The sequence below is a fragment of the Rutidosis leptorrhynchoides genome, chromosome 2, assembly GCF_046630445.1.
Source record: "Rutidosis leptorrhynchoides isolate AG116_Rl617_1_P2 chromosome 2, CSIRO_AGI_Rlap_v1, whole genome shotgun sequence".
NCBI classification, from domain to species: Eukaryota; Viridiplantae; Streptophyta; class Magnoliopsida; order Asterales; family Asteraceae; genus Rutidosis; species Rutidosis leptorrhynchoides.
This window is the reverse complement of record NC_092334.1, coordinates 367,276,817-367,287,314: the sequence shown is the minus strand read 5'-3', so window position 1 is coordinate 367,287,314 and position 10,498 is coordinate 367,276,817. Positions and strand designations below refer to the sequence as shown.

Sequence of the window (10,498 nt, the reverse complement as noted above, 5' to 3'; positions counted from 1 at the left end):
AAGCAGTTTCTTGAATGCAATTTTTACACAATATCATACAAACATGGACTCCAAATCTTGTCCTTATTTTAGTATGCAACAGCGAAAGCTCTTAGTATTCACCTGAGAATAAACATGCTTTAAACGTCAACAAAAATGTTGGTGAGTTATAGATTTAACCTATATATATCAAATCGTAATAATAGACCACAAGATTTCATATTTCAATACACATCCCATACATAGAGATAAAAATCATTCATATGGTGAACACCTGGTAACCGACATTAACAAGATGCATATATAAGAATATCCCCATCATTCCGGACACCCTTCGGATATGATATAAATTTCGAAGTACTAAAGCATCTGGTACTTTGGATGGGGTTTGTTAGGCCCAACAGATCTATCTTTAGGATTCGCGTCAATTAGGGTGTCTGTTCCCTAATTCTTAGATTACCAGACTTAATAAAAAGGGGCATATTCGATTTCGATAATTCAACCATAGAATGTAGTTTCACGTACTTGTGTCTATTTTGTAAATCATTTATAAAACCTGCATGTATTCTCATCCCAAAAATATTAGATTTTAAAAGTGGGACTATAACTCACTTTCACAGATTTTTACTTCATCGGGAAGTAAGACTTAGCCACTGGTTGATTCACGAACCTATAACAATATATACATATATATCAAAGTATGTTCAAAATATATTTACAACACTTTTAATATATTTTGATGTTTTAAATTTATTAAGTCAGCTGTCCTCGTTAGTAACCTACAACTAGTTGTCCACAGTTAGATGTACAGAAATAAATCGATAAATATTATCTTGAAACAATCCACGACCCAGTGTATACGTATCTCAGTATTGATCACAACTCAAACTATATATATTTTGGAATCAACCTCAATCCTGTATAGCTAACTCCAACATTCACATATAGAGTGTCTATGGTTGTTCCGAAATATATATAGATGTGTCGACATGATAGGTCGAAACATTGTATACGTGTCTATGGTATCTCAAGATTACATAATATACAGTACAAGTTGATTAAGTTATGGTTGGAATAGATTTGTTACCAATTTTCACGTAGCTAAAATGAGAAAAATTATCCAATCTTGTTTTACCCATAACTTCTTCATTTTAAATCCGTTTTGAGTTAATCAAATTGCTATGGTTTCATATTGAACTCTATTTTATGAATCTAAATAGAAAAAGTATAGGTTTATAGTTGGAAAAATAAGTTACAAGTCGTTTTTGTAAAGGTAGTCATTTCAGTCGAAAGAACGACGTCTAGATGACCATTTTAGAAAACATACTTCCACTTTGAGTTTAACCATAATTTTTGGATATAGTTTCATGTTCATAATAAAAATCATTTTCCCAGAATAAAAACTTTTAAATCAAAGTTTATCATAGTTTTTAATTAACTAACCCAAAACAGCCCGCGGTGTTACTACGACGGTGTAAATCCGATTTTACGGTGTTTTTCGTGTTTTCAGGTTTTAAATCATTAAGTTAGCATATCATATAGATATAGAACATGTGTTTTGTTGATTTTAAAAGTCAATTTAGAAGGATTAACTTTTATTTGCGAACAAGTTTAGAATTAACTAAACTATGTTCTAGTGATTACAAGTTTAAACCTTCGAATAAGATAGCTTTATATGTATGAATCGAATGATGTTATGAACATCATTACTACCTCAAGTTCCTTGGATAAAACTACTGGAAATGAAAAAAAATAGATCTAGCTTCAAAGGATCCTTGGATGGCTTGAAAGTTCTTGAAGCAGAATCATGACACGAAAACAATTTCAAGTAAGATTTCCACTCGAAATAAGATTGTTATAGTTATAGAAATTGAATTAAAGTTTGAATATGATTATTACCTTGTATTAGAAAGATAACCTACTGTAAGTAAAAAAGGTTTCTTGATCTTGGATGATTACTTGGAATGGATTTAGAAAACTTGGAAGTAAACTTGCAATCTTGGAAGTATTCTTGATTTTATGAAACTAGAACTTTTGGAATTTATGAAGAACACTTAGAACTTGAAGATAGAACTTGAGAGAGATCAATTAGATGAAGAAAATTGAAGAATGAAAGTGTTTGTAGGTGTTTTTGGTCGTTGGTGTATGGATTAGATATAAAGGATATGTAATTTTGTTTTCATGTAAATAAGTCATGAATGATTACTCATATTTTTGTAATTTTATGAGATATTTCATGCTAGTTGCCAAATGATGGTTCCCACATGTGTTAGGTGACTCACATGGGCTGCTAAGAGCTGATCATTGGAGTGTATATACCAATAGTACATACATCTAAAAGCTGTGTATTGTACGAGTACGAATACGGGTGCATACGAGTAGAATTGTTGATGAAACTGAACGAGGATGTAATTGTAAGCATATTTGTTAAGTAGAAGTATTTTGATAAATGTATTGAAGTCTTTCAAAAGTGTATGAATACATATTAAAACACTACATGTATATACATTTTAACTGAGTCGTTAAGTCATCGTTAGTCATTACATGTAAATGTTGTTTTGAAACCTTTAGGTTAACGATCTTGTTGAATGTTGTTAACCCATTGTTTATTATAACAAATGAGATGTTAAATTGTTATATTATCATGATATTATGATATATAATATATCTTAGTATGATGTATATACAGTTAAATGTCATTACAACGATAATCGTTACATATATGTCTCGTTTCGAAATCATTAAGTTAGTAGTCTTATTTTTACATATGTATTTCATTGTTAATACACTTAATAATATATTTACTTATCATTTAACATAATTAACCAAGTGTATCAATATCTTAATATGATTCATATGTACCTAGTAAGACGTTGTTATAACGATAATCGTTATATATATCGTTTTCGAGTTTCTTAAATTAATAGTCTCATTTTTATGTATATAACTCATTGTTAAAATACCTAATGAGATACATACTTATAATAAAATCATGTTAACTATATATATAACCATATATATGTCATCGTATAGTTTTTACAAGTTTTAACGTTCGTGAATCACCGGTCAACTTGGGTGGTCAATTGTCTATATGAAACCTATTTCAATTAATCAAGTCTTAACAAGTTTGATTGCTTAACATGTTGGAAACGCTTAATCATGTAAATAACAATTTCATTTAATATATATATAAACATGGAAAAGTTCGGGTCACTACACATGTGAGTCACCTAACACATGTGGGAACCATCATTTGGCAACTAGCATGAAATATCTCATAAAATTACAAAAATATTAGTAATCATTCATGACTTATTTACATGTAAACAAAATTACACATCCTTTATATCTAATCCATATACCAATGACCAAAAACACCTACAAACACTTTCATTCTTCAATTTTCTTCATCTAAGTGATCTCTCTCAAGTTCTATCTTCAAGTTCTAAGTGTTCTTCATAAATTCTACAAGTTCTAGTTTCATAAAATCAAGAATACTTCCAAGTTTACTAGCTCACTTCCAATCTTGTAAAGTGATCATCCAACCTCCAAAAATCCTTGTTGTTTATAGTAAGATATCATTCTAAATCAAGGTAATACTCATACACAAACTTTGATTCAATTCCTATAACTATCTTAATTCGAGTGATAATCTTACTTGAACTTGTTTTCGTGTCATGATTCTGCTTCAAGAACTTTCAAACCATCCAAAATCCTTTGAAGCTAGATCATTTCTTGTCACTTCTGGTAGGTTTACCTACTAAACTTGAGGTAGTAATGATGTTCTTAACATCATTCGATTCATATATATAAAACTACCTTATTCGAAGGTTTAAACTTGAAATCACTAGAACATAGTTTAGTTAATTCTAAACTTGTTCGCAAACAAAAGTTAATCCTTCTAACTTGACTTTTAAAATCAACTAAACACATGTTCTATATCTATATGATATGCTAACTTAATGATTTAAAACCGGGAAACACGAAAAATACCGTAAAACCGGATATACGCCGTCGTAGTAACACCGCGGGCTGTTTTGGGTTAGTTAATTAAAAACTATGATAAACTTTGATTTAAAAGTTGTTCTTCTGGGAAAAGGATTTTTCTTATAAACATGAAATTATATCCAAAAATCATGGTTAAACTCAAAGTAGAAGTATGTTTTCCAAAATGGTCATCTAGACGTCGTTCTTTCGACTGAAATGACTACCTTTACAAAAATGACTTGTAACCTGTATTTTCGACTATAAACTTATACTTTTTCTGTTTAGATTCATAAACTTAAGTTCAATATGAAACCATAGCAACTTGAAACACTCAAAACGGATTTAAAACGAAGAAGTTATGGGTAAAACAAGATTGGATAATTTTTCTTGTTGTAGCTACGTGAAAATTGGTAACAAATCTATATTAATCATATCCTAGCTAACTTATATTGTATTACATGTATTCTAATATATTATGTAATCTTGGGATACCATAGACACGTATGCAAATGTTTTGACATATCATATCGACCCATGTATATATATTATTTGGAACAACCATAGACACTCTATATGCAGTAATGTTGGAGTTAGCTATACAGGGTTGAGGTTGATTCCAAATATATATATACTTTGAGTTGTGATCTAGCCTGAGACGTGTATACACTGGGTCCTGGATTGATCCAAGATAATATATATCGATTTATTTATGTACATCTAACTATGGACAACTAGTTGTAGGTTACTAACGAGGACAGCTGACTTAATAAACTTAAAACATTAAAACGTATTAAAAATGTTGTAAATATATTTTGAACATACTTTGATATATATGTACATATTTGTTATAGGTTCGTGAATCGACCAGTGGCCAAGTCTTACTTCCCGACGAAGTAAAAATCTGTGAAAGTGAGTTATAGTCCCACTTTTCAAATCTATTTTTTTTTTTTTTGGATGAGAATACATGCGAATTTATAAATGTTTTACAAAATAGACACAAGTAATCAAAAATACTTTCTATGTTGGATTATCGAACCGTATATGCCCCTTTTTAGCTTGGTAGCCTAAGAATTAGGAAAATGGCCCCTAATTGACGCGAATCCTAAAGATAGATCTATTTGGCCCAACAAGCCTCATCCGAGTTACGGATGCTTTAGTACTTCGATTTATCATATCCGATGAGAGTCCCTGAATGATGGGGATATTCTATATGCATCTTGTTAAGGTCGGTTACCAGGTGTTCAACATATGAATGATTTTTATCTCTATGCAGTTTGCGAAATGTCTGATATGAGATGTGTTATAAAAATGAAATCTTGTGGTTTATTATTATGATTTGATAATATGTAGGTTAAACCTATAACTCACCAACAATTTTGTTGACGTTTTAAGCATGTTTATTCTCAGATGATTATTAAGAGCTTCCGCTGTTGCATACTAAATTAAGGACAAGATTTGGAGTCCATGCTTGTATAATATTGTTTAAAAACTGCATTCGAAGACTTATGTTGATGTGTAATATTATTGTAAACCATTATGTAATGGTCATGTGAAAAACGCTATACTTTAGATTATCATTATTTGATAATCGTCGTAATATTTTAAAGGTTATGGTTTGTTCTAAAATCGAATGCGGTCTTTGAAAAACGTCTCATATAGAGGTCAAAACCTCGCAACGAAATCAATTAATATGGAACGTTTATAATCAATATGAACGGGACATTTCAATTACTCCCCGAATAACGAATTTTGCAACCTTGGATATGACTTACATCAAGTATGACTTGCATCAAGTACTATATAACACAAACACAAAATATAAAGTCAGCCTTAGAAAAGAAAGAATTCCAAATATCAAAACATGACACTTATAATGTGATGAATGAAGTATATATTACATATTACATATCGGTAACTTGACTTAATTATATATCGGTAACTTGACTTTATTATATTCGAACAATTTAAACGACATACACTATTTATCATCCAGCGAATTTATAGTGCACTGAAGCTATCAGAAGTAAGTATGCATGATGTTTGCACCATTTATCACCTTAATTCTCCTTCACATCTCCTTAGGAATTAGTTGTCCGCCTTTGTAGTATCTAGTGGTTGAGTTGCTTGTATTTTGTTCGGTTTTTCGTAAGCATTTTTGGATAATATAGGATTCCTTGAAGTGCCTATATGAATTTTCCTATCTAGATTGTGCACAAAAGTAGGCCTTGTCAGCTGTCTTTTCCCCAATGATCGACCTTCTTGCAACATCGTAACCACTTCCGACATTGTTGGTCTATCTGAAGCTGGTGACTGGGTGCACAATAAAGCAATCTCAATGATCTTCATGACATGTTCTCGTTCGTGTTGGTTCAGGTCCAATGTCTCATCGATGAGCTTCGAATGTATTTTCTTCTCATACAACTTCCACGCCTATTTATCGAATAGAAGAAGAACAGAGTATAGAAGTTATAAATAAATTTTGTTATGCTTCGAATTCCATTTGGCGTTCTTAGATTAAAATTAAGAAAAACACTAAAAAAAAGGGATGGTATTTTATTTTATTTTATTTTATTTTTAACGGCAAAAAAAGGATGGTATTAACATGGGATCTTACATTTTCGAGAAGAAAATCAGTAGATTCAGATATCACTTCAGTACTTCGCCGACCACTAACAATTTCAAGAATCACGATTCCGAAACTGTAGGTGTCAACTTTATCGGATAAAAGACCACGAAGTGCATATTCTGGTGCGGTATACCCTCTGAGATCACATCAAATAGTGAAAACATAAGAACAAATAAGATAAAGAAAAAGAATAAAATGAAGGCAATAAATAAATGTATGGTAAATTTAACTTACAAAGTCCCAGCAAACTTAGTACTAAGATGACTTTGGTCCTCCGGTTGAAACCTTGCCAGCCCAAAATCTGCTATTTTGGGTTTGAAATCATCGGTAAGTAAAATATTGCTCGATTTGATGTCTCTATGAATAATTTTCACATGGAATTCATTGTGTAAATGTGCAAGGCCCCTAGCTACCCCAAATATTATTTCATATCTTTGGGTCCAGCTCAAAGTACCCTTTTTTGCACCTTCATGATGAACATATTAATTAGCATACAAATGTTTTCAACATGAATATTATATGAACATAATCATATATGCGTTAAGCTGTTAATAGTTTAACAATGGAGTTACCCCACAAATATTGGTCAAGGCTTCCATTCGGAATATATTCTAGGACTAGAAGTAGATCAGATCCTTCTTCGGTAGACCATCCAAGGAGACGTAGAAGATTTCGATGATGAATATTTGTTATAAGCTTAACTTCATTTTCAAATTCCATTTTAGCTCTAGCATTTTGCAAATGAAGCCTTTTCACTGCCACAACACTCATATCATCAAGAGTTGCCTGTTAAACCATCTAAAAACTATTACTGGTTCCTTATTGTTTAATGATGCATTATAGTATAATATTCAACATGTATGTTTATTATGTACAGATTTGTTACATTTCTTCAATCTATAAGAGTTTTCAATAATTATAGCATTCCAAATGAATTAGTCTAATTGATTGTACCCGCCCTTTGGCCTAGTGGTACCCCAATACCTTGTATATTGGATGAGGGTGGGAGGTCTCAAGTTCGAGTCCCTCTCTTCAATTATCCAGGGTATTTACCAGATTATGGATTGCCCCGGGAAGGTTTACCGACCCATATCCAAGAATTCGGCCCGCTCTGCCTGCCCCTCGGGATGGTTTAAAGATCGGGTCCCTGTAATGCGGTTCGAATTTCTGCCCAAAAGCACGCGTGTGCGTGAAAATGATTGGATGAGTGGTTTCTATCCCCGTCCCGTCAGTGATTCCAACTTCCTGCCTTAAAAAAAATAGTCTAATTGATTACCTTAAACACTTCACCAAAACCTCCTTTACCAATAATATTCTTTTTGCTGAAATTACTAGTTGCCGAATTCAGATCCTGATAGTTATACTTTATTGCCCCCTCCAAATCCTCTACATCTAATGCATCTAATGGGAAGAACACATATTTAGGGAATTGTTATCACTATTATGAGATTGAAGATAATGTTCCAGTAGTTGTTTACTTGGGAAAACCCTACATGAAAATTCTTACATGATACAAAATTACTTTGTTCACTCTTCTTTGACTTTTTCCTTAGTCGATACATGAACCATAAAATTAGGATGATGAGCAAAAGACCTACACCGCCACTGGTTCCAGCAATTGTGGCTACCTTTCTTGAGTTTCCTATAATATCATACAAACGGTTATGGTTTTTCGCTACCCGGGAAAGGAGAGAACTTTTTATTCAGGTGTATGCAGCCTAAGTGGTGGGTTATCCCGTGACTGTTTTCGAACCTTTTCTGTGGTCACCCGAAGATATTGTGCTAGTGAGGTTTGAACCTGAAATATCTTTTGAGAATATCAGGGCCCCGATCACTACGCTAAATTGATGATGATTTTTCTTTTAATATCATACATTAATGTTAAATAATCATCATTTATTTAGTGTTAAGTATGTGCACATTAACACTATATAAAGAAAGAAGTGGCCTTACCTTTCAAGACATTTGTGAGATCTTTTATCTGGTTGTCGTTGAAAAACTTAGTTTTTGAATACCTAGCAAAACATCCCAAATCGAAATACATTCCTTCTGTACTTGGTAGGCAATTTTTTAATTTGTCATAAGCGGTATTCATGCAGGTTCTGCAAACAGCCTGGTTTATGATTTCAACACACACTGCCATCGCGTACACTGTTGCATTTACAATAGTGATTTGCCTTGTGGACGCTACATAAAAATTAGATGTTCTTAAAGTAACATCTCTAATCTCTGATAAAAACCGATCTACAGTTTGATCAAAAATTGATATTGGCTGAGATGATGACTGATTGCCGCACGATGAATATTGAGCGCCATCCTCATAATGCGGTTTGACAGTTGGATCTTTGTAGTAGTCTTCAGAGTCATCGTACCTTAATAAGTAGAAGTTTGTGTACATTTAACATTGGTAGAAAAGATATACACCAAATATAGGATAAGACCTTAATTACCTAACAACGCAGTTATCAAATAAGGCGTAAGCACCATTGCCATCTGTGCAGTTGAGCAGTACAGAAACCGCATCATCAAAACAAGCCACACAGTCAACTACCGAAAGATAGTTCCAGCAGCGAGCGAGTGCAAAGACCGAGTCTCCTCCACTTGAATACAGAGTCTCCACCAGTAGCTCTAGCATAAAACTCTCCATTGGTCAACAATTTTGTTCTAAGTTGATCAAAGCTCGAGTTACGGTTTCTATGAAAATTAGAAAGATTTTCAGGAGCGTCATACCCACAAAACGATCGCATAAGAATGTTAGTATTGTTAACATGGTTGACTGATTGAGAGTTTCCTGTCTCTGTCAACAATAACACAAGGAAGGCAACTAGGACAGCCATTAGCCGCTGTGAGAACCAGAACACACCACCACTGTTTGAGTTGTTTTGATTCAGCTATTCAAAATATATGGTGCCGGAGCTGTATTTAGTGCACATTTTCTCTAGAAAGATAATGGCTGACAATAATCATGTTGCACACTTGCACTAACTAAATGGTGCTACTTTTCAACGGATTTTTGGTCCAAAAGATACCTTTTATTCCACATCCAGCTAGTGATCATTATTCTTTCTATTCTAGTAATAAAACATAAAACATATATATAATAATAGTATAATATAATAATTATTTTACTGTTTTATACGTACAGTCTCTTTAACTAAATAATAAAAAGCCTTATATAAAAGATGCCGTGGAGTGCTAAAGAAAAATATGTAGTAATAATAAAACTTATATAGTTATAAAAAAAATACACAACCTTACTAGAAAAGGATATGTTCTATAGGCTCCTACCTCTGTATTCTTAATCCAGAAAGTTGTGGGCATGTGCGATTTAAAGCTCTAAAGTTCGAATTCAAGCATTGCAAAGGATTAATAGATGAATAAATCGGCCACAATTTACAGATAAAATTTGTTTGAAACTTAAAAAATTCATATTGGTAGCAGAAGAACCCTTCTTCTATTCTGCCATCTAAATGTTAATAGTGTTTTTGGAGACTATATCAAAGTGAACATTAAAGAATGAATTTATCTGTATCATCTCTTGTAAAATGTCACATTTTCAACCACTTGGGCTTGACCATCTTTTTGTCAGTAGCCGGCTTTCGTGATGGAGGAACAGCGGCCACAACAGGCTCAGGAGCAGGTGGATTGATAGGCTCATGCTTCTGCACAGGTATGAGTTCTACACCCTTTAAAGACATTACTTCCCGAACTAGAGTGACTAACGAAGTCGTGGTCATCCGTACGCGTATAAACCTTGAATTCACGTGTGTTACCAAAAAGTGGCGGAATACGAGTTCGTATGATGAAGGTTGGGTACCATTAAAAAGTTTGCCTAATGCACAAGTATTCAAGTAAGTGCTATCTATAGCAAATGTATGTCAGAATGCAATGGCTAACTATCCGGTT

At 32.9% G+C, this 10,498-nt stretch overlaps 1 pseudogene; it reads right to left on the bottom strand.

Moving 5' to 3' along the window:
* Positions 1 to 5,906: 5,906 nt before the first annotated feature.
* On the bottom strand, positions 5,907 to 9,617 carry LOC139892038 (cysteine-rich receptor-like protein kinase 2; annotated as a pseudogene).
* Between the last annotated feature and the right edge of the window lie 881 nt (positions 9,618 to 10,498).